Source organism: Capra hircus, chromosome 28 (assembly GCF_001704415.2).
Source record: "Capra hircus breed San Clemente chromosome 28, ASM170441v1, whole genome shotgun sequence".
In the NCBI taxonomy this organism is placed as follows: domain Eukaryota; kingdom Metazoa; phylum Chordata; class Mammalia; order Artiodactyla; family Bovidae; genus Capra; species Capra hircus.
In genome coordinates, this window is record NC_030835.1 from 30,119,184 (window position 1) to 30,142,987 (window position 23,804).

At 43.3% G+C, this 23,804-nt stretch overlaps 1 protein-coding gene across 1 annotated transcript in view; it reads left to right on the forward strand.

Moving 5' to 3' along the window:
* Positions 953-23,804, forward strand: part of SLC16A9 (solute carrier family 16 member 9) — an 80,161-nt gene continuing 57,309 nt past the window's right edge. The window contains exon 1 of the mRNA XM_018042601.1: positions 953-1,058. The gene's annotated coding sequence lies outside the window, so the exon portion shown is untranslated. The remainder of the gene's footprint in view (positions 1,059-23,804) is intronic.

Consider the following 23,804-nt stretch of genomic DNA (forward strand, 5'->3'; position numbering starts at 1 on the left):
GTTGCCATAGCTGGTAACCTACCTGTGGACTGGCCCCAGTGGAAATCTCAGCGCCATGACTGCTACCTTTAAACTAAGGACAGGAGTGTATCTTTAGTGCAGCGCACCTGCCTTGTAGACAGAACGTGCTCAGACGCAGCCTCTGCTTCCGCACACTTTGTGCACTGCAGGGGCGCCCCCCCCCCTTTCCTTGGAACTGTCACAAAGGACAGCACTTGGCATCCTCACTCCGCACTGCCCAGGAGCACCGACTCCTCAAAGTTCTGGTGCCCGTTTCTCTGGGATCGCTGCCAGCTCCGGCTAGGAGGGCGCCCAGGAGCCTGGGAGACCCGGGGGGCACTCGCACTCATCTCCACAGTCGGGCTCGCTCCAAGTGCGCACGGTCCTGGACCGGCCGGCGCGAGCACGCGGTGGGCGGCGGGGGCGCAGCGGCGCCGGGGGACGCGCGAGTGTGCGCCCCGAGAGGGCGCCTGGCCGGCGGTGCCCAGCTCTCCCGCGGCCTCCGTGGCTCCGGGCCGGGCCGGGGCCGCGGCCCCCACCGTGCCCTCCCTCCGCCCGGCCGCACTGGCCGGGCTGGGAGCCGCGAGAGCAAGAGCAGCGCCCCTATCGCCCGCTTTTCCACCTCCATCTCTTCTGCCTCCTCCTCCTTCCCCCAGCCACCCGCTCAGTCACAACCGGTTCAGACTGGCCAGGGTGCCCCGCAAAAGAGAGAGACCGGGGGGAAAAACACGGGAAATAACTTCCCAGGGAGAAGGAGGGCGAGAAGGTGGAGCCCACCGGAGGGGCCGGCTCCCTCCCTCCATGTGGCCGCCGCCGCCGCTGCCGCGGGGCTCGGCGGGGGCAGAGGGCGGCGGCTCCCGGGGCAGCCTGTAGCGGGACGAATTGCCCAATACTGCGGCAGGGGCCGGGGCCGGGGCCGAGCCCCCGGATAAATAGCCGCCCCGCAGGCCCGAAGCTGCCGGGGAGAGCGGCGGCCGCGGTTCTCCCCGCACCACGCGCCCGGGCAGTGCGCCCTGTGCTGCGCCCCGGAGACGCCGCTCACTGCGGCCGGTACCCAGGTAAAAAGCTGGAGCTCGCGGGGAGGGTCCGGGGGTCGGCGGTCCCCCGTCTGCCTCCCGGAGCTAGGAGAAACTCCTCGGTCTCCGAGCGGCCGGAGGCGGCGGGGGCGACGCTGTCATCTGCGGCCAAGCAGTTCGGAGCCGGTTTCTTGTTTGGAGTGTGCGGGGGAGCTGAGAGCGTCTTCGGGGTGTTCGCGCCCACCGCGTGACAGCTCCCAACCCTTTGGTAGGGTGCTGCCCTGCAGCGGGCCAGTTTTCCCAGCGCTCTGAGGGCGGTATTGTGCACGGAGTTGGACGGGAGAGAGGGAGAAAGGAGGTCCTGGAGAGAGGTCTGTGCCCTCGGATTGAGCTCGGGTTAGAGATCTGCGCCGGGACGGCCGGTGGCAGAGCAGAGTGGGGGTTGGGGGGTAAGCGACTCAGGTGAGCCCCTGTTTCCCAGGAGGCGCGAGGCCTCCAAGTGCCCCGGTTGGGAGCTGGTGCACGCAGGTGACCCCGGGAGGGTCGCACTGGGGCGCCCAAGGGTTCCAGGCGCGGCGCCAGCTTCAGCACCGCGGGGTCAGCTCGGGCGAGCGCAGGAGCAGGGGCGCCTCGGCCGCCTGGACACAGAGCCGGAACTTGCGAGGACTTGGTCCCTCACGCTCCATCTGTGGCTCACTCTAGGTAACCACCTCTAGCTGCTCCTAGAGGGTTCGGAAAGAAAGAATAAACGCTTAAAAACTTGGTCATCAGAAGTAGATCAATGCTTCTTAGGTTGCCATGTCTAATCCAGCCCAAAGCAATCAATATATCCTGGAGGTTAGGTAGGATTTACACTGAATAGACATACTACTTACGCAGTAAGTTATTTAATACCTTGTGTTTTTGGATCAGTGTCTTGGGTCACAGTTAGTTTGGGTGTATTTTTTAAATCTTGAATTACCTGGATAGTAGCCCAGGTTGCAGGTGAGTTCCTCCCCTTCCCCGCCGAGTTGGATTTTCAGTCGTTCCAGCAAATCCTGTTAATTTGGTATGTCCTAACAGTTTCTCAGATTTGAGTTGGTTTCAGCTGTGAGAAATTGTTCTGGCTGGTTCAGGCAGAGGACTGAGGAAGCTAGACAAGATTCTGAAGTGAAAGCACCAATTATTCCTTTATAGGATTACACCTTCTTTTAAATACCTTGTGGATCATGACAGGGTTATCCATGTCATTGCTAGAAATAAATTTATTTCTTTTCAGGCTCGAGAAGTGGAAATTACATAATAAAATAGCTTAACCTGCAATTTTGCAATAACCCATGCTTGTAGCAGCACTGATTGCCCAAGAACACACTTCTCTGTTTCTTCCCTTTTGTGTGTAGGCAAGAGAGGGTAACACGGACCCTTTTTCTCTGTGGGATGCCTACAGGAAAAGAGAAAAGATATGCAGAGGTGGATCAGGACACTGGGAAGTCTTCTCTAATTTCTGACTGACTCTGAAAAGGTGGTGGTGATATGTGCATTGATTGGTGTCTGAATCTGTATCAAGGCAGATCTGGGTGCTTTGGGTGTGGTTCTGGTCATAAAACTAGAGCAAGAAAATGACAATTAGATGTAGTTAGCTTTTCAAGCTTTCTCACCTGATCTTTTGAGCCTGCATTTTTTTTTAGTCTTTCTCTTGAGCGAGTCATTACTTGAACTTACTTCATACAATGCAATTGAGTAAAGCCCGTGGGTAGGTACAAAAGAAACAATGTCTTGCTTGTTTAATAATTGCTTTACAAGAAAGTATCACCTAATGACTTTAATTTTAATTAAAGTTGGCAAGAAAGCATATATTTTGAGCTAGCTGGCCTTTTCTTTGAGAGGTTCTTTGTAGACCTCCGAGTATTCCCTGCAGATAATGAGATTGAAGTGTGACTTAAAACTGAGTTCAAGGAAAGAACACATGACCCCTGCCTTCAAAGCGTTTGGTCTGGTGGGAAAGATAGGCATGTTTATAAATATCTGTAATACAGGATAGTAAAAATGTAATCATACGGCAGTGACATCAATCGTGTACGACTGAATGGCAGAGAGGTTCATTCAAGGTTAAGAAATGAGAAACGTTATGTGGTGGGTGTAGCATCTGAGCTAAGACTTGAAGAAGGAAGAGGATTTCCTTGATGCAAAGGAGGGCTGCTGGAACAAGCATGTTGCATGGAGGTGTGCAAGTCTGGTGTGTTCAAGGGTAGCAGAGCAGTTTGGAGTGGCTGGAGTCTGGAATTTAAGATAGAAAAGACTGGGAGGTGGGACGGGGCTAGATTATGGAGATGATAAGCCATGGTAAGAAATTAAAGTGTGATTGAACATTATTATTGTATTTATACCAACAGTGTTAACATCCTTCACTGTAGTTTCTTCCTTGAAGTTCAATTTTGTGAGCTTCCCCTAATAAGTAAATGAATAAGATCTTAATAGCATTTGCTTTCTATAAATGTGAAAGAGTAATGTGTTTTCAAGTAGATTTCAATGCTTTATTCAAATCCAACAATTATTTCCCCTGAACTTGCAATCTTGTGATACAAACGTTTAGTTTGATTAAAACTTTGGATAGGAAAATACCCCCACTTTCCTGGGTCAATATGCAGAGTAAAGTCACTTTCTGTTCACTGTTTCAATTATTGGCAGTAATAATGATTATTATTAATCTTTATTAAACATGACATATTAAGTGAGCTACATATCTTCTTTTATCTAGGGAGGCATAATTTTAAACTTATTCTGAGAATTTCTTTTTGGCCTCATTGCGCAGCGTGTGGGATCTTAGTTCCCTGACCAGTAATCAGTCTGAAGCCCCTAGCATTGGAAGTGTAGAGTCTTAACCACTGGACCACCAGAGAAGTCACCTTGATCTCTCGATCTTGAGAATTTTAATAGGATCACTCAACTAAGTAAATGATAGAACCAGGTATTGAACCCAGGAAGTTTGTCTCGATAGCCCATTCTTTGGGCAGGGGCATAATATATGATAACTGCTACTCACAGTAATTAGAAATTGGGCCTGCTACCTGTAGGAGAAGTTTTTCTCTGTTTTTCCTTTGCATCCTCATTTCTACCATTTTAATTTTTTTTAATTTATATAATTGCCATATAAAATATTACTTTCAGGTGTACAACATGATATTCTAAATATATATATATATACTGCAAAATGGTGACACAGTAAGTTTAATTAACATGCACCATTTTTCATGTGTCGATGAGAACTTTAGGATTTCCCTGTAGCTCAAATGGTAAAGAATCTGCCTGCAAAGCAGGAGACCACGGTTTGATCCCCGGGTCAGAAACATCCTCCGGAGAAGGGAACGGCAATCCACTCCAGTCTTCTTGCCTGGAGAATCCCATGGACAGAGAAGCCTGGCGGTCTACAGCCCGTGGGGTTGCAAAGAGTCGGACATTAACACACACAACACAATGAGAACTTTTAAAATCTACTCTTTTAGCGACTTTCAAATATATATCACAGTATGTTACAGTCACTGTACTGTACATTATCTGATTATTTTTACTTTATAGGTTCCATGATGACCCGTATTTCAGTGTTGTAACACATCTTCAAATTGTTTCTTAAATTAATCAGTCTATTTTTGGCTGTGCTGGGTCTTCATTGCTGAGTGGGCTTTCTCTAGTTGCAGCAAGCAGGGGCTACTCTCTTGCAGTGTGCAGGCTTCTCATTGTCGTGGCTTTTTTTTTTTTTTTTTCCTTATTGCAGAGAAATGGGCAACAGGGGCTTTAGTAGTTTCAGCTTCCCAGGCTCTAGGGTACAGGCTCAATAGTTGTGGCCCATGGGCTTAGTTGCTCCGAAGCATGTGAGATCTTCCAGGATCAGGGATCAAACCTGTGTCTCCTGCATTGGCAGGCAGATTCTTTACCTCTGAGCCACCAAGGAAGCCTCATCTTCAAACTATTATATGATCTTGTGCTTTTATGACCCACTCAAAAGAAACTCTTAATCTCTTTGAGAAGAGATGGGATATGAGATGAGAAAAACTTTAGTGAATCTCACAGCCTTAAATACAAAGACTAGACCTCCCAGATTCCATGGAAGAGCATCAGTTTCATGTATTCTTTTCACTCTTCCCAGCAAATCCCCCACATGCACCAGATATTTTGATATTTCAGTATCCCGTATATATTACCATGTGTCTTCAGAGTTTTTACTCTGAAAACTGTATAGGAGATCTACTAGTTTGTAGATGACCTGCTGAAGTAGGTATTCATTCAGGCAAAAGACTGGATTCTACATAATCGTGTACAAGTTATACAAAGCACGTACTGAGCAAAATGACACACCATTGGAGACAGCGTCATCAGAGATTTCTTCACCAGAACTTCACTGCTGCTGTTAACACTTGGACCCAGTTTTATGGGATATGGGTTGTATGGAATCAAGATCAGCTGAAACAGAAGCCTGGCAGCACAGGGAGCATGCTAAATGCCTGTGATAAATGAAATGATGGTACCAGCTCACGTCTAAGTCTCTCCCTCACTCGGCCTATATTGACTCTGTTAAATCTCTGGATCTATCTTTTTGTTTCTTCTCAGACTCTGAATGATTTATGAACTCTGCTATTTCCTCTTCTGTTTCTGAGAGTAGGACTGGAAACAGGTGGCTTTTCGCTGGATGACGGGTCAGTAAGGGGTCTTGAGATGCATCTTTTCTGTAACAAAATATCTGTAAACCTCAGTTTCCTCGTCCTGTGCTGTGCTTAGTCGCTCAGTCGTGTCCAACTCTTTGCGACTCCATGGACAGAGGAGCCTGGCTCCTGGATGCTCCAGGCAAGAATACTGGAGTGGGTTGCCATGCCCTCCTCCAGAGGATCTCCCCAACCCAGGGGTCAGACCCAGGTCTCTTGCATTGCAGACGGATTCTTTACCTGCTGAGCTATCAGAGAAGCCCCAGTTTCCTCATACAGAGGAGGAAATTGAGGAATTGTTAAGATTGGGGGCAGTAAGTTCTCTAGGTTCACCCAGGGGTGACTGGCCTCGTAGAGCAACAGACCGGGGTGGGAGGTGGGGAGAGCACAGGTGAAACTCCAAGGCAAGTCAGCCTTGGTCCTGCGAAAGGGAGAGAAGGGAGTGGAAGGAGCTGGGGAGAGCATGCCCATTCACGAGGGCCAGAGCTCCTCAGTTCCAGCCAATTATTACGTAAGAACAAGAGCCCAGTGTTGCCAGATCTTCAAGAGAATCTGGAAATTCAGATTTTGATGGGAAAACATTGGCAGTTCATTCAACATGGCTAAAAATAAAGGAAAATAAGAATTGGGCAGGCCAAACAAAACACCTCTAGAGATCAGATTTGGCTTTTTTGCCGCTAATTTGCTAGATGACTTCCAAGCTTTCTTCTGGCTTCAGACTTCCATGATCCTGCACTCAGTCCATCTGATCTCTAACCCACTTCTTCTTTACTGACACATATTCCAGTACGCACTGGATCTAAAGCATGATAGCTTTGGAAGATCTCTTTGGTGAGTGTTGGACCATGATAGATTTATAAGGCCTTTAAGATCAAAGAATGCCCTTTTTCGATGGCCATGCTGTTGACATAATTCAGAGGCCCCGGCAGTTAATTGCTTGTGTTAATTATCCCTTTCAGGGACAGTTGGTTCGGTTTAATTCCAGGACCCAGAGCTGTTTCTCTAAATATTTTCCTTCCTGTTCTTTCTTCTCACTCAAATGTAAGAAGATAATGACAGCTGGAAAATAGATACTGGTTGTCACTTGGACAAGGTGTATTTATAAGCTTAGTTTTTTCTTTGCTTTATTTATTTTTTGCCATGCTACTCAGCATGCAGAATCTTAGTTCCCTGATTAGGGATGGAACCCAGACCCCTGGCCTTGGAAGCTTGAAGTCCAAACCACTGGATCTCCAGGGAATTCCCAATAGGCTTTTCTTACAGTGCTTAGACAAATCTTCATCATCTTTACCTGAGCAAGATTTTGCCCTGTAGTCTGTCTCTCTTCTTAATCTGGGGATTTCTTCAATTGCAACAAGGTAATAAGTTAAGAGTTTGGCTCTTATGTGTTAATATGGAAGTTTAGTTTTTTTTTTAAAGCATATTTATATGGATCCCCCCCCCCAAAAAAATGTAGCAGACTTGCACGTGATTCCAATCTTCAGTTCTTTTGAATAACTCGTTCCTGGGGGAACAGTACAGTTAAATTCTGTAATATAGTATTTTTAAAGCAGAGTTTCGTGAATGTGACGAGCTAAGATGTGTTCTTTGCTTTATGCTAATAAGCTATGTTACAAACAAGTGGGCCTGCCTCTACCCGAAAAGCTCAGGGCAGACGTTGACGACAGGAAGGAAGCATCTGAGTAAATGAAAGAAGCATGGCGTTTTCAGAGAAATCACAGACCTTACTGTGGCTGAGCTGACAGAGAGGACCAGTGAAGGCTGTCAGTGACAGTTCTGAGCCACACTTTGTCCTTGTCCCTGCTCCAGTGGTGAGTTGACCCTCCCTTGCACTTACCGGAGTTTGTCAGCCAACCCTGGATGTTTATCATTTAAAACAAACCTGAAAGAATCAGGTAATTGTGTGATCATTAAAGACACACCATCTGATCTCATACTGGTAACAACTTTGAATTTAAAAAGTCAACTCTATGTTTACCCATGTATTTGGCTAGCCTTTCAGGTTTAATGATGGAGGCAGGCTCTAAGCCCTTTGGAGGAAGGAACCACATCCACCTTTGGTCCACAGCACCTTCCAAATACATTCATTTTCTTCCAAATACATTCATTTTCTTCCAGATACACAAATACCTCCCAAATGTACTCAATTCTTTCTGTTGATGAAAGCTGTATGGTTAATCATTTTTATATACAGGAGATTTAGGTCGGTAGGCTTTCTATGCATTCATTTACTCACTCATTTCATAAAGACCTGTTGAGCCTTTACTATGTGCCAAGCACAATTCTTAGTGCTAGGGATGCAGGATAATCTTGTTGGTTACATACCTTAATGAGTAATAACATATTGTGATAAATGTTGTAAGAACAAGATTGCCCAAATTATTGTGAGAACTTCGAGAAGGAATGACTAACTGTTGAAGGGTTTGGATGGCATCAAATGAGAGGAGACATTTAGGCTAAGTCAAGAATTGATGCTTTCGAACCATGGTATTGGAGAAGACTCTCGAGAGTCCCTTGGACTGCAAGGAGATCCAACCAGTCAATAAAGGAAATCAGTCCTGAATATTCATTGGAAGGACTGATGCTGAAACTGAAGCTCCAATACTTCGGCCACCTGATGTGAAGAGCTGACTCATTGGAAAAGACCCTGATGCTGGGAAAGATTAAAGGCAGGAGGAGAAGGGGACGACAGAGGACGAGATGGTTGGATGGCATCACTGACTCAATGGACATGAGTTTGAGCAAACTCTGGGAGGTGGTGAAGGGCAGGGAAGCCTGATGTGGTGCAGTCCATGGGGTCACAAAGAGTTGGACACGCCTGAGCAACTGAACAACAACTTGAAGCAGGAGTTTCAGAAAGGATTACAGCCTCTCCAGCAGCTGGTGGGGAGTGAAGGGTCTAAGGCGTGCAGGAGGAGAGGAGCATGGCTTAAGGGATGAATTGTGGCAGTGGTCTGGAGAGCCCAGGTTTTGGTAATCCTACAGAGGTAGTTGGGGCTGAATTGTTGCAAATCTTTAGAGAAAATAGAAAGAATCAGGTAGCTAGCTGGGTATTGAAAGATCTAAATACCAAATGTCATATGAACAAAATACAGATTCGTAAAACCAGTTTTTTTTTATAATTTTTATAATTAAAAAATTTATTTATGTATTTTTGGTTGTGCTGAGTCTTTGTTGCTGCACGGGCTTTTCTCTGCAACTGTGCTTTGAGCAGGGGCTACTTTCTAGTGGAGATGTTTGGGCTTCTCGTTGTGGTGGCTTCTCTCGTTGCAGAGCGCAAGCTATAGGGCCCATGGGCTTCAGTAGCTCCGGCTCCCAGGCTCTAGAGCACAGGCTCAGTAGTTATGGCACGCAGGATTAGTTGCTCCACGGCATCTGAGATCTTCCCAGATCAGGAATTGAACCTGTGTCTCCTGCATTGGCAGGTGGCTTCTTTACCACTGAGCCACCTGGGAAACCCTATTTATAACTTTTGGATCATACTGTTCATTGATGCCCAGCTTGAATCTCCATAAGGGCAGGAATAATCATCTTAGATTTTCTTTTACACTTAAAAGTTAAACAAAAATCACAGTAAGGACATTTTTCTTGTCTGGATGCATAGAAGCCAGAAAACATTGAGTTGAGGAATGATTAGGAAATGAGAAAGTGGAGGGGGAGGGAGGTACTCATTCAGGTTTTTCTAGGAAAACCTTTAGAACATGCCACAACAATAACAGTATTGGTAAACATTTGCTCTGTGCCAGGTATCAACACCTAGTACTTCATAGAGATTATTTCGTATGTTCCTCATGAAATTCTATGACGAAGGAGTTCTTCCTATCCTATTTTCATTTTATAGATGAAGAAACTGAGGTTTTTTAACTTGCTTAAATTCACGTGGCTAATGCTCTGCTATTAATTGTGGTCTAACCTCAACGAGGTACCCAGGTTGAACACGGACCCTTCTGGACTAGGGGCTTTCATTGTTTTTGACTGTGACCTATAGTGAGATTTATTTTTCAGCCTGACCCTGCCAGCAAACACAAGCGCACATGTCAACACTGAAGCCAAGTCTCTCAAAGTAGTGCTCAACCCTTAGCAGTGTGCAGGAGGGCTTATATTTGCTACTTTAATTGATTTTATCCTAGTCTAAATTTCAGTGTTTTAAACATTGCTGCTCACAATGTGTGATTGATTTGACGACCAACGATGTACTGCACAGTTTGGACCACACCCCTCTAGCCTGCTAGCAATTTTACCTTGCTCCCTGAACTACAGCTTAATATCTTTTTCTATTAATGTCAGCAAACATTTATTCAGTGCCTACTATATGCAGAGATGTGGAAGGAACATAACATATCGTATGCCTTGACCCCAAGGAATTTTCAGTATAGTGAAGGGAAAGACAAGCTAATTATAATGCAGACCAGCAAAAAAAAAAAAAAAAAAAAGAAGAAGAAGGAGAGAGGCACAAGCCACATAGAATGGCTTGTGAAACATAGGAACATAGGAATGGAACATGGGAACAGTGATGGATACTGGTGGTGTTTAGTAGTGGTGTGTGTGTTGCAAGAATGTTAAAAGACTTTTATGAAATAAATAGAAATGTCTTTGGTAAAGACTATTAGGACTTAGGGCCAATGGAGATCTGAAGACCGCAGTATTCTGTGTATTATTCTCAAAGGTCCTTGAAATGGTCAAGCTGTCATTACGTAGACATTAGTTTGTCCACTATAAGCCCTTAGAAGGATGCTAGCATGTCCAGTTATGTTAAAAAGTATCCATTAAAAAAAAGTTTAAGATAACTTCCCAAAGTAAAAGAATGCAAACTTACGAACCATTTATGAACCTCCATTAGGTCATCAATCCTACGGTTAAATGGAGAGAGAGAGCCTTAAGTAGAATCTAGCAAAAATTCTGTGGACATTGGAGGTAGAAGGAAGGTTATTAATACTTTCCTAATTTATCTTATGTAGATTAAAAAGATAACACCTGAAAATCCTGGCACTGTGTCTGATATAGTTCAGTTCAGTTCAGTTCAGTCACTCAGTCATGTCCGACTCTTTGCGACCCCATGAATCACAGCACGCCAGGCCTCCCTATCCATCACCAACTCCCAGAGTTCACTCAGACTCACGTCCATCGAGTCAGTGATGCCATCCAGCCATCTCATCCTCTGTTGTCCCCTTCTCCTCCTGCCCCAATCCCTCCCAGCATCAGGGTCTTTTCCAATGAGTCAACTCTTCGCATGAGGTGGCCAAAGTACTGGAGTTTCAGCTTTAGCATCATTCCTTCCAATGAACACCCAGGACCGATCTCCTTTAGGATGGACTGGTTGGACCTCCTTGCAGTCCAAGGGACTCTCACGAGTCTTCTCCAACACCACAGTTCAAAAGCATCAATTCTTCGGCACTCAGCTTTCTTCACAGTCCAACTCTCACACCTGTACATGACCACTGGAAAAACCATAGCCTTGACTAGATGGACCTTTGTTGGCAAAGTAATGTCTCTGCTTTTTAATATGCTCTCTGCTACTGCTGCTGCTGCTGCTAAGTCGCTTCAGTTGTGTCCAACTCTGTGCGACCCCATAGATGGCAGCCCACCAGGCTCCCCCGTCCCTGGGATTCTCCAGGCAAGAACACTGAAGTGGGTTGCCATTTCCTTCTCCAATGCATGAAAATGAAAAGTGAAAGTGAAGTCGCTCAGTCGTGTCTGACTCGTAGCAACCCCATGGACTGCAGCCTACCAGGCTCCTCTGTCCATGGGATTTGCCAGGCAAGAGTACTGGAGTGGGGTGCCATTGCCTTCTCATAACTTTCCTTCCAAGGAGTAAGTGTCTTTTAATTTCATGGCTGCAGTCACCATCTGCAGTGATTTTGGAGCCCCCAAAATAAAGTCTGACATTGTTTCCACTGTTTCCCCATCTATTTCCCATGAAGTGATGGGACCAGATGCCATGATCTTCGTTTTCTGAATGTTGAGCTTTAAGCCAACTTTTAATTCTCCTCTTTCACTTTCATCAAGAGGTTCTTGAGTTCCTCTTCACTTTCTGCCATAAGGGTGGTGTCATCTGCATATCTGAGGTTATTGATGTTTCTCCCGGCAATCTTGATTCCAGCTTGTGCTTCTTCCAGTCCAGCGTTTCTCATGATGTCCTCTGCATAGAAGTTAAATAAGCAGGGTGACAATATATAGCCTTGACATACTCCTTTTCCTATTTGGAACCAGTCTGTTGTTCCATGTCCAGTTCTAACTGTTGCTTCCTGACCTGCATATAGGTTTCTCAAGAGGCAGGTCAGGTGGTCTGGTATTCCCATCTCTTTCAGAATTTTCCACAGTTTATTGTGATTCACACAGTCAAAGGCTTTGGCATAGTCAATAAAGTGGAAATAGATGTTAGATTGGTTTAAATAACTAAAATCAGTCAAGTCTTTCAATTTAGCCTTGTCCTGCAAGAGGAGCAATTATGTAAGCTAGTGCAATGGTCCACTCCTTTCTGTTAGAAGCTTCACACTGAGATCACCTGGAGCCCTTTAGCAATCTGGCCTCAAGCCCAGAGATCCTGTTTCCACGTGTCTAGAGAAGTCTCAGACATTGGTCATTTTTAAGCCCCTAAGGTACAGCCAGGTTTGAAATGAAAAGTGTTAGTTGCTCAGTTGTGTCCGACTCTTTGCGACCCCACGGACTGTAGCCCACTAGGCTTCTCTGTTCTTGAGATTTTCCAGGCAAGAATACTGGAGTGGGTAGCCATTCCCTTCTCCAGGGGATCCTCCCAACCCAGGAATCAAACCCTGGTCTTCTGCATTGCAAGCAGATTCTTTACTGTCTGAGCCACAGCCAGGTTTGAAATCCCCTGAAAAAGTATATGCTTTAATGATTAGAAACATGCTTCTGTGGAGGTACAACCTTAAAATTGGGTTCTTTGTTTGCTTTTTTAATGCCCACAGAGTCATCACCTTTTCTTAAGAACTAGTTTTAGAAAACAAGATCTTAGGTATCTTTATGGTCACACCTCACGGCTTTCGGGATGTTAGTTCCCTGACTAGGAACTGAACCCTCACCCTTGCAGTGAAAGTATGGAATCCTCACCACTGAACAATCAGGGTATCCTCAAGATCTTTGGTATATTTGAAGTCAGGAAGGGGTATCTTTGAACTGGGGAAGAGTAGAAAATGGGTAAGAAGACTGTCAAGGGGAACTTGACTTCCTGCGGTGCTCAGGAGACAAAGGAATTGATTTTGCCCTGTTATCTTTGAGGATTCATCTTCACCTCTATTCTACCAACAAGCACCCTGGTAACTGTGGAATATCATGTGGCAAAGAGGTGTGCATAAGTTACATAGCTCCCTGAGTTGAGAGGTAAAGGAAGGAAGGAAATGAAAGTAAGCCTCTCTTGGGCTTCAGCGCCTCTTTGTTTTGTCTTCTTTGGGCTGTGGGTGATCTGATGGCTCTTTGGGACCTAAGAGCAGACCGTCATTGTCACTGGGGTCTTTCCTCACTGAGACTTCTCTCTTCCCTTTTTTTTTAAAAAGTTTACTTTATTGAAGTATTGGTGATATAGAGTGTTCTGTTCCTTTCTGTTGTACAGCAGAGTGATTCAATTATACATACATATCTATTTTAATTTTTATTTTTGTATTGGTCCATGGGGTCACAAAGAGTTGTACATGACTGAGCAGGCGCGCGTGCACACACACACTTATTTTTGGCCGCACTGGATCTTTGTTGCGGTGCTCGAGCTTCTCACTGTCGTGGCTTCTCTTGTTGCAGAGCGTGGGCTCTAGGCACATGGGCTTCAACGGCTGGGGCACAGAGGCTCAGTAGTTACAGCTTCCAGGCTCTAGAGCACAGGCTCAATAGTTGCGACGCATGGGCTTAGTTGCTGCTTGGCACATGGGAGCTTCCCGGATCAGGGATTGAAGCCGTGTCTCCTGCATTGGCAGGTGGATTCTTTACCACTGAGCCACCAGGGAAGCCCCTGCCTGGAGATTCTTGAAGCTGCTCCTCCCAGGTCTTTACCTGCACTGCTCTGCAGCAGCAGGATGGCATTACAGGTGGTGAAGTGATGCTCTAGAGGCTGTGCACCCAGACTTGGCCATCTGGGACAGTGGGAGAGAAGGGAAAAGATTCTTCCCTCTTCCATCTGGCAGTGTGTGTGTTTGCCCTCTCTGGAGCCATCAGGGTGAAATTGCTCCTTCTCTGGCCAGAAACCAGCCAACAGATTTTGGGCACTTGCCACATCAAAGGGTGGGGTTAACAGCGTTGCCACCACCAGTGGGGACAGTGCCAGATGTCACAAGTGAAGATGGAGCAGGCAACCATCCATTCCTTTTTTTTCCTTCTTCTGTACTCCAGGAGGCTTTAGGAAAATGAAAGTCATGCTGTCCGGAGATGGTCCAATTATTTTGCTCTCTTGTTTGGTAAACTTTTGATTCTTTGGAGAGAGATGCTGACTTTTCTATAACCTTCAAGTCACTTAGGTGCATTAGCATGGTAGAGGTGTTTATTTATTTTTTGCATTGTTTGATACACTTTCTTATACCACTTTCTCCTCTTTTCGTTAAAAAAGCAGATAAATGGATGTAATCATCTTTTAAATTTTGTATTATAGACTGATCCTCTTCTGCATCTTTTCTGCAGGCATTTATAGAAAATCAAGAAACTAGCTTTTGCCATGGTTATCACTGCTGTAAGAATTTCTGCTTTTGTTTCTATTTGAAACCAACGATGACGTGATGATCAGTAGAGATTTAGGTGTGGGGCTGAGTAAGCTTTGTCTTTGACAGGGTAAATGACAGGGTAGAGTCAAAGGACAGCCAAGTGCTGGCTGCTGCACTGGGGTGGTGGGCTCCAGGCATAAGTTTGCACTTGCTCAGTTCACTGTCGCCAACTGCTTATCTTCTTCTCTGTCTTCCTCACCTGTGTCCTTCCTCCACTGGGGTGGAAGATGGGTTGGTTGGTCAGAAGGTGCTGTATCCTCTAGGGCAGTGATGCTCAGCCTAGCTACACATTAGATTGGCTGGAAATGTTAGGCTCTACCCCAGAGCAGGCTGATGGTGGGACCTGGCATCGGGGATATTTAAAAGCTTCCCAGATGATTTTAGTGCAGTCATGGTCCAGAATCACTGTGGCTGGGCAGCAGTTTTCAGAGTGTATCTGTGGATGACCTGTATCAGAATCATTGGGTGATTTTTTTTTTTTTTCGGCTGCACTGTGAGACTTGCCGGATCTTGGTTCCCTGTCCAGGAATTGAATCTGGGGCCATGGCATTGAAAGCTCTGAGTCCTAACCACTGGACTGCCTGGGAGTTCCCCATAGGGTGACTTTTTAAAAATGCAAATTTTGGAATTCCTAAATTTGAAACCAAATCAAGTTTTAACAGTAGTAAACACGGTTTTGAATCATTCCAAGTGCAACCTGCCGGTATCCAGATCTTGATTTAAATGTCCTTAGTATTAAGAAATAACTAAAGAACAAAAAATCTTAGAAGCCCTAGAGTGAGAAATGATTCAGTAACTAGTTGATCTTGAATTCTGGTGTGAGTAACTAGGAACTACTTCTGAGAAAGTGGCTATCAAGTCCCCAGAAATCCTTTATAGGTATAAAATCATAGCTAATGTTTAGTAAAATGTTTTATTGTGTGCCAGGCACTGAGATTTGAACTGAACATTTTTTTTTATTGGAGTATAGTTGATTTTCAATGTTGTGTTAGTTTCAGGTGTTCAGCAAGGTGAATCAGTTTTACATACAGCTACTCTTTTTTTAGATACTGTTCCCATATCGGCTATTACAGAGTACTGAGTGGAGTTCCCTGTGCTATATAATAGGTCCTCATTTTTTATCTATTTTATATATAATATTGTCTATATGTCAATCCCAGTTGCCTAATTCATCCCTTCCCCTCTTCTCCCCGGTAACCTTAAGTTTATTTTCTACATCTGTAGCTCTATTTCTGTTTTGTGGATAAGTTCATTTGTACTCTTTTTTGACATTCCGCATATAAATGAACTTTGTACTATAAACTCATTATTTACCATTTTCCGTTCAGTCACTCAGTCGTGTCCGACTCTTTGCGATCCCATGGACTGCAGCACGCCAGGCCTCCCTGTCCATCACCAACTCCCGGAGTCTACCCAAACTCATGTCCATTGAGTCAGTGATGCCATCCAACCATCCCATCCTCTGTCATCCCCTTTTCCTCCTGCCTTCAGTTTTTCCCACCATCAGGGTCTTTAAAAATGAGTCAGTTCTTCGCATCAGGTGGCCAAAGTATTGGAGCTTCAGCTTCAGCATTTTACAGATGGGGAAAACTGAGGCTCACAGACATTAAGGACTTAGATCGAAAACATATGGTAAGTAGTGTAGACTGGATCAGAACCAGATATACATGTGATAACAAAGCTCACGGATGGCAGCATGGATGACATCACCGATTCGAAGGACTTGAGTTTGAGCAGGCTCCAGGAGTTGGTGATGGACAGGGAAGCCTGGCGTGCTGCAGTCCATGGGGTCGCAAAGAGTTGAACACGACTGAGTGACTGAACTGAACTGAATAAAGCTCATGACCTTAACCATTCCTCAGTTCCTTCTGCTGTGCAACCAGATACTGGCAAAACCTCTCTTCCTCTCTACCCCGTCTTTATGGTGAAATCAAGAGGAAAAAAAGGAAGCTATCAAACCACTGAAAGTATTAACTTGCTCCTTACCATTTTCCGTGCATTCTTCTATACGTACAGAAAGCAGCCAGGGATCACTGACGTTTACTTTGGAAGCCCTGAACTTGCATTTTATTTTCATTGCTTAGATTCTTCTTTTATGATGTGTAGCCATTCCTGCGCTTGAATTGGAGCTTTGTTACTGCTTTATGTGAGGAGCTACAATGCAAACAGAATAAGCAAAGCATAATCTCCTGATTTTATTGCCCTTGTTTAAACCTGTTCCTAGGTTAGAAATGTGGGTGTGATCAGGAGTGAACTTGATGCTCTGACTTAGGAAGTGACTGTGTCTGTATTAGTTAAGTTACATGAAAGAATGATGAACTGGAGGGGTCATTATAGAAAAAGGAAATCTGGGTGTGTGTGTGTTGGGAGATGTGTGGGAGGGGAGGGAACCTCACATTTATGAAAGACCTTAAACAGATATTGTTGATTTTATCTCCAAATCAGGTCATAGAGCAGTCATTGGAACCATATGTGTGTTTATAGCATTAATAATTTTTCTTTATAAAGTCAACTTTACTGAGGTATACTTTATATACAACAAAATCTAACAGGTCTAAGTATACAATATGATGAATTTTGATAAATATATTCAGTTGGGGTTTGCATTAATTTTTGACAGCTTTATTAAAACATAATTCACAAACCTTATGATTCACCTATTTAAAGTGTACAATTTGATGGTTTTCAGTGTATTCACAGACATGTACAACTATCACTGTAATCAATTCTAAAATATTTTCATCGACCCCCAAAAGAAACCTTATATCTGTCAGCAGTCATTTCTTTTTTTCTCCCAATTCTTTTAGTCCCAGGCAATGACTCACCTACTTTCTGTAGACTTGCCTGTTCTGGAAGATTCATAGAAATGGGAACCATGTAATATGTAGTCTTTGGTGATTGGCTGCTTTCCCTTAGTACTTAATACAGTGTTTTTAAGGTTCATACATGTTGTAACATGTGTAGTACTTCATTCATTGCTGAATAATATCATTGTGTATGGAAATAGACTCACAGAAGTGGAGAACTTGTGTTGCCAAGGGTAAGGGTGGGGAAGGGATGGACTGGGAGTTTGGGACTATCTAATGCAAACTGTTACACGCAGGATGGTAAGCAACAAGGTCCTATTGTATAGCATAGGGGACTATATTCAATACCCTGTAATAACAATAACGGCAAAGAGTGTGAAAAAGAATTACATATATACAGAAATGCTTCATTGTAAAACACTTCATTGTACAACAGAAACACTTCATTGTAAACCAACAATACTTCAATAAAATGATTTTTTTTAAAAAAATGGAAGAATAAAACAACCTACCTCCTCAGTTAACTTGGAGACCGAAAGCTAAATACAATTTATAGTATAAAAAAAATTCCATTGTGTAGATATACCACGTTTTATTTATTATCAGTTGTTGGATATCCGGGTTGTTTCTACTTTTTTGGCTGGTAGCATTGATTTCTTTTAAGATTTTTTTTATAAGGACCATTTTTAAAGTCTGTTGAATTTGTTACGATATTCTTCTGCTTTATGTTTTGTTTTTTCGGCTGCAAAGCATGTGGAATCTTAGCTCCTGACCAGGAATTGAACTCAGATCGTCTGCATTGGAAGACGAAGTCTGAATTACTAGACCATCAGGGAAGTCCCCTAGCACTGATTTTTAAAGAGTAAACTTTTAATAGATACCTTGATTTTTAAATCCTCATTTAGGCTTTTTTTTTTTTCTTCACTAATATGCCAGGAGTATAAAGTAGCTTGGACTTCCCAGGTGGTCCTTGTGTTGGAGAACCTGTCTGCCTGTGCAGGAGACACAAGAGACCTGGGTTCGATCCCTGGGTTGGGAAAATCCCCCATGGCAACTCACTCCCGTATTCTTGTTTGGAGAATTCATGGATAGAGGAGCCCTGGGGGGCTACAGTCCATAGGGTCACAAAAAGTCAGATACAACTGAAGTGCCTGAGCATGCGTGCGTGAAGTGTCTTAGTCCTCCCCTGACTACTGGGACAGTCTGATTAAGGTCACAACAACTGGATTTACAGTTGTACTAAAATTCTTGTTTGTAGTGTATTCTCTTTTATCGCTATTTAATATTGTGGGAAATGCCTATAGAACTGTAGATATAGAAATATATGTACATATACATGTGTATGTATATGCATGTGCGTGCTCAGGCTCTCAGTTGTGTCTGACTCTGTGACCCTATGGATTGCAGCCCGCCAGACTCCTCTGTCCATGGGATTCTCCAGGCAAGAATGCTAGAGTGAGTTTCCATTTCCTCCTCCAGGGGATTTTTCTACCCAGGTATCGAACCCATGTCTCCTTCGTCTTTTGCACTGCAGGCAGATTCTTTACTGCTGGGCCATCAAGAAAGCCCTAATATATATGTGCGTGTATATGTATAAAATAAGGATAACTCATATGGTTTTACAAGGAGTTTTAAAGTTAACTTACAAAGACAACATGCAGTTTCTTTTTCTTTTTAAAAATAATATTGATATATAACAAATTATTTTACTTTAGAAATCATAAACTATGCTGATTATGAAATGTCATTGGTAAGTGTCAAAATTGACACAATAACTGTTACTTTTGAAGGACTAACATTGGTATTCAGTTCAGTTCAGTTCAGTCGCTCAGTCGTGTCCAACTCTTTGCAACCCCATGAATTGCAGCACGCCAGGCCTCCCTGTCCATCACCATCTCCTGGAGTTCACTCAGACTCACGTCCATCAAGTCCGTGATGCCATCCAGCCATCTCATCCTCTGTCATCGTCTTCTCCTCCTGCCCCCAATCCCTCCCAGCATCAGAGTCTTTTCCTTTGAGTCAACTCTTCGCATCAGGTGGCCAAAGTACTGGAGTTTCAGCTTTAGCATCATTCCTTCCAAAGAAATCCCAGGGCTGATCTCCTTCAGAATGGACTGGTTGGATCTCCTTGCAGTCCAAGGGACTCTCAAGAGTCTTCTCCAACACCACAGTTCAAAAGCATCAATTCTTCAGCACTCAGCCTTCTTCACAGTCCAACTCTGACGTCCATACATGACCACAGGAAAAACCATAGCCTTGACTAGACGGACCTTAGTCGGCAAAGTAATGTCTCTGCTTTTGAATATGCTATCTAGGTTGGTCATAACTTTTCTTCCAAGGAGTAAGCGTCTTTTAATTTCATGGCTGCAGTCACCATCTGCAGTGATTTTGGAGCCCAGAAAAATAAAGTCTGACACTGTTTCCACTGTTTCCCCATCTATTTCCCATGAAGTGATGGGACCGGATCCCATGATCTTCGTTTTCTGAATGTTGAGCTTTAAGCCAACTTTTTCACTCTCCTCTTTCACTTTCATCAAGAGGCTTTTTAGTTGCTCTTCACTTTCTGCCATAAGGGTGGTGTCATCTGCATATCTGAGGTTATTGATATTTCTCCTGGCAATCTTGATTCCAGCTTGTGTTTCTTCCAGTCCAGCGTTTCTCATGATGTACTCTGCATCTAAGTTAAATAAGCAGGGTGACAATATACAGCCTTGACATACTCCTTTTCCTATTTGGAACCAGTGGTTATTCTATTTGAAAATATATAAATCGATAGTTTACGTTTTTGACCCAGAAGAAACTTACATTATTTTAAAGCTTTATGCTACTCATAAATTATCAAAAATCAGTCATAATAGTTTTGACACTCTTGTAACTGCAGATGTTACACTTCTCACCCCTAAAACACATCATAGAACTAAAGTGCTTGAGAAATAGGAAAGTGAAAGTAGATGTGAAATGATAGGAGAAGTCAAGAACTAGGTACAGGCATCATTACTTATACATCTTTTTTTAAATTTTTAAATAATAAGACTTTTAAAAATGGAGACAGGGCAGAGATGATGAAGGACAGGGGAGCCTGGCATGCTGCGGTCCATGGGATTGCAAAGAGTCGGACACAACTGAACAACTGAACTACAACAAACAGTTGATTTACAATGTTGTATTGGTTTCTTTGTACAGAAAAGTGATTCAGTTTTATACTGTGTATATAATATATATGTATAAAATGTATATATACACACATATAGATGTATATGGAGCAGTCATAGTCAACAAGAGAGTCTGAAATGCAGTGCTTGAGTACAATCTCAAAAACAACAGAATGATCTGGGTTCCTTTCCAAGGCACACCATTCATCATCATAGTAATCCAAGTCTATGCTCCAACCAGTAACGCTGAAGAAGCTGAAGTTGAACATCCCTATGAAGACCTACAACACTTTCACGAACTAACACCAAGAAACAGATGCCCATTTCATCATAGGGGATTAGAATGCAAAAGTAGGAAGTCAAGAGATACCTGGAGTAATAGGCAAGTTTGGCCTTGGAGCACAAAGTGAAGCAAGACAAAGGCTAACAGAGTTTTGTCAAGAGAACACACTGGTCATAGCAAACACTCTCTCCCAACAACACAAGAAACGAGTCTGCACATGGACATCACCAGATGGTCAATACCGAAATCAGATTGATTATATTTTTGCATCCAAAGATGGAGAAACTCTATACAGTCAGCAAAACACAAGACCCAAAACTGACTGTAACTCTGATCTTGTGCTCCTTAGCAAAATTCAGGCTTAAACTGAAAAAAGGAGAGAAAGCCACTAGGCCATTCAGGTATGACCTAAATCAGATCCCTTATGATTATACAGTGAAAGTGGCAAATAGATTTAGGGGATTAGATCTTGTAGACAGAGTGCCTGAAGAAGTAGTCAGGAGGCAGTGACAAAAACCACCCCAAGGAAAAAGAAATGCAACAAGGCAAAGTGGTTGTGTGAGGAGGCTTTACAAATAGCTGAGGAAAGAAAATAAGTGGAAGGCAAGGGGGAAGGGGAAAGATATACCCAACTGAATGCAGAGTTCCAGAGAATAGCAAGGAGAGATAAGAAGGCCTTCTTAAAGGAACAATGAAAAGAAATAGAGGAAAATAATAGAATGGAAAGACTAGAGATCTCTTCAAGAAAATTGGCGATATCAAGGAAACATTTCATGTGAGGATGGTCATGATAAAGGACAGAAATGGTAAAGACTTAACAGAAGCCGAAGAGATTAAGAAGTGGCAGGAATACACTGAAGAACTATACAAGAAAGGTCTTAACGACCCCAATGACCATGATGGTGTGGTCACTCACCTACAGCTGGATATCCTGGAGTGTGAAGTCAGGTGGGTCTTAGGAAACATTACTATAAACAAAGCTAGTGGAAGTGATGGAATTCCAGCTCAGCTATTCAGGTCCTTAAAAATGATGTGTTGACGTGCTGCACTCAATATGCCAGCAAATTTGGAAAACTTAGCAGTGGCCATGGGACTGTAAAAGGTCAGTTTTCATTCCAGTCCTAAAGAAGGGCAATGCCAGAGAATGTTCCAACTGTTGTACAATTGTGCTCATTTCACATGCTAGCAAGATTATGCTCAAAATCCTTCAAGCTAGGCTTCAGCAGTATGTGAATTGAAAATTTCCAGAAGTACAAGCTGGGTTTAGAAAAGGCAGAGAAGCCAGAAATCAAATTGCCAACATTGATTGGATCATGGAGAAAGCAAGGGAGTTCCAGAAAAACATTTACTTCTTCTTCATTGACTATGTGAAAGCCTTTGACTGTGTAGATCATAGCAAACTGGAAAATTCTTAAAGAGACTGAAGTAAAACCAGACCACCTTACCTGTCTCCTGAGAAACCTGTATTCAGGTCAAGAAGCAGTGGTTAGAACCCCACATTGAACAATGGACTGGTTCAAAACTGGGAAAGGAGTATACATCAAGGCTGTATGTTGTCACCCTGCTTAGTTAACTTATATGCAGAGTACATCATGCGAAATGCCAGGCAGAATGAATCCCAAGCTGGAATCAAGATTGCCAGGAGAAATATCAACAACATCAGGTATGCAGACATCTCTCTGATGTCTAAAAGTGAAAAGGAACTAAAGATCCTCTTGATGAAAGTGAAAAAGGAGATTGAAAAAGCTGGCTTAAAAGTCAACATTCAAAAAATTAAGATGATGGCATCCAGTCCCATCGCTTCATGGCAAATTGATGGGGGAAAAGTGGAAGCAGTGACAAATTTTATTTTCTTGGCTCGAAAATCACTTTGGATGATGACTGCAGCCATGAAATTAAAAGACACTTGCTCTGTGGAAGGAAAACTATGACAAACCTAGATAGCATGTGACAAAGCAGAGACATCACTTTGCTGACAAATGTCCATCTAGTCAAAGCTATTTTTTTCCAGTAGTTATGCATGGATGGAAAGTTGGGCCATGAAGAAGGCTGAGCAAAAAAAAAAAAAAAAAAGGAAGGCTGAGCATGGAGGAATGGACGCTTTAGAACTGTGGTGCTGGAGAAGACTCTTGAGAATCCCTTGGACAGCAAGGCGATCAAACCTGTCAATCCTAAAGGAAATCAACCCTGAATATTCATTGGAAGGAGTGATACTGAAGCTGAAGCTCCAATAGTTTGCCCAGCTGATGGGAACAGCCAACGCATTGGAAAAGACCCTGTTGTTGGGAAAGATTGAAGACAAAAGGAGGAAGATGAGATGTTTAGATAGCTTCACTGACTCTGTGGACATGAATTTGAGCAAACTCTGAGAGAGAGTGAAGGACAGGGTATCCTGATGTACTGTGAGTCACAAAGAGTCGAACATGACTTAGTGACAACAATGAACTTTAGTATGTATTAGTATATATTTCTTTATCTATAATAAGCTTAATTCACAATAATTCACAAAGAATTATTTGCTTACCTTCTTTTTTATCACAGCACCCAAAGGCTGATTTGTTTACCTACAATTTTATTAGAATTCCCAGTTCTCAGAATCCCTTTCTCCCAAACTGTGGTAGCAGGCAATGAATGATGTATGTTTGGAGGGGCAAAGGCACCACGGGGAAAGAGCAATGCTAACCCTAGAAGAGCTCTGCTTTTTAGTTTATGAGACTTGTTACCTGTACTGGAGTCAGAACTAAAACAGAATTTCTAGGAACTTCTGAAATTTAATTCTTATTGGAGTATGGTTGCTTTACAATGTTGTGTTAATTTCTGCTGTGCAGCAAAATGAATCAGTTATACTCTAGGAGCTTTTGAATGTGTTTTCTTTTGACAGATAAGATTCACATGTGATAAAATTCACCCACCTACTGTGTACTGTTGAGTGGATCTTAGTCAAGAGTTGTGCATACTATACCAGAATCTAATTTCAAAACATTTAAAAAATAATTGTTGGACTACGCTGGTGGTTCGGTGGTTAAGACCCTGAGCCCCCACTGTAGGGGATGTGGGTTTGATCCCCGGTCAGGGAAGTTCCACATGCCAAAAGGTTCAGCCAGTGAATAAATAAAAATAGTTGTAAAATATTTTCATCACTCCAAAGAAACCTTGTCCCTTTAACAG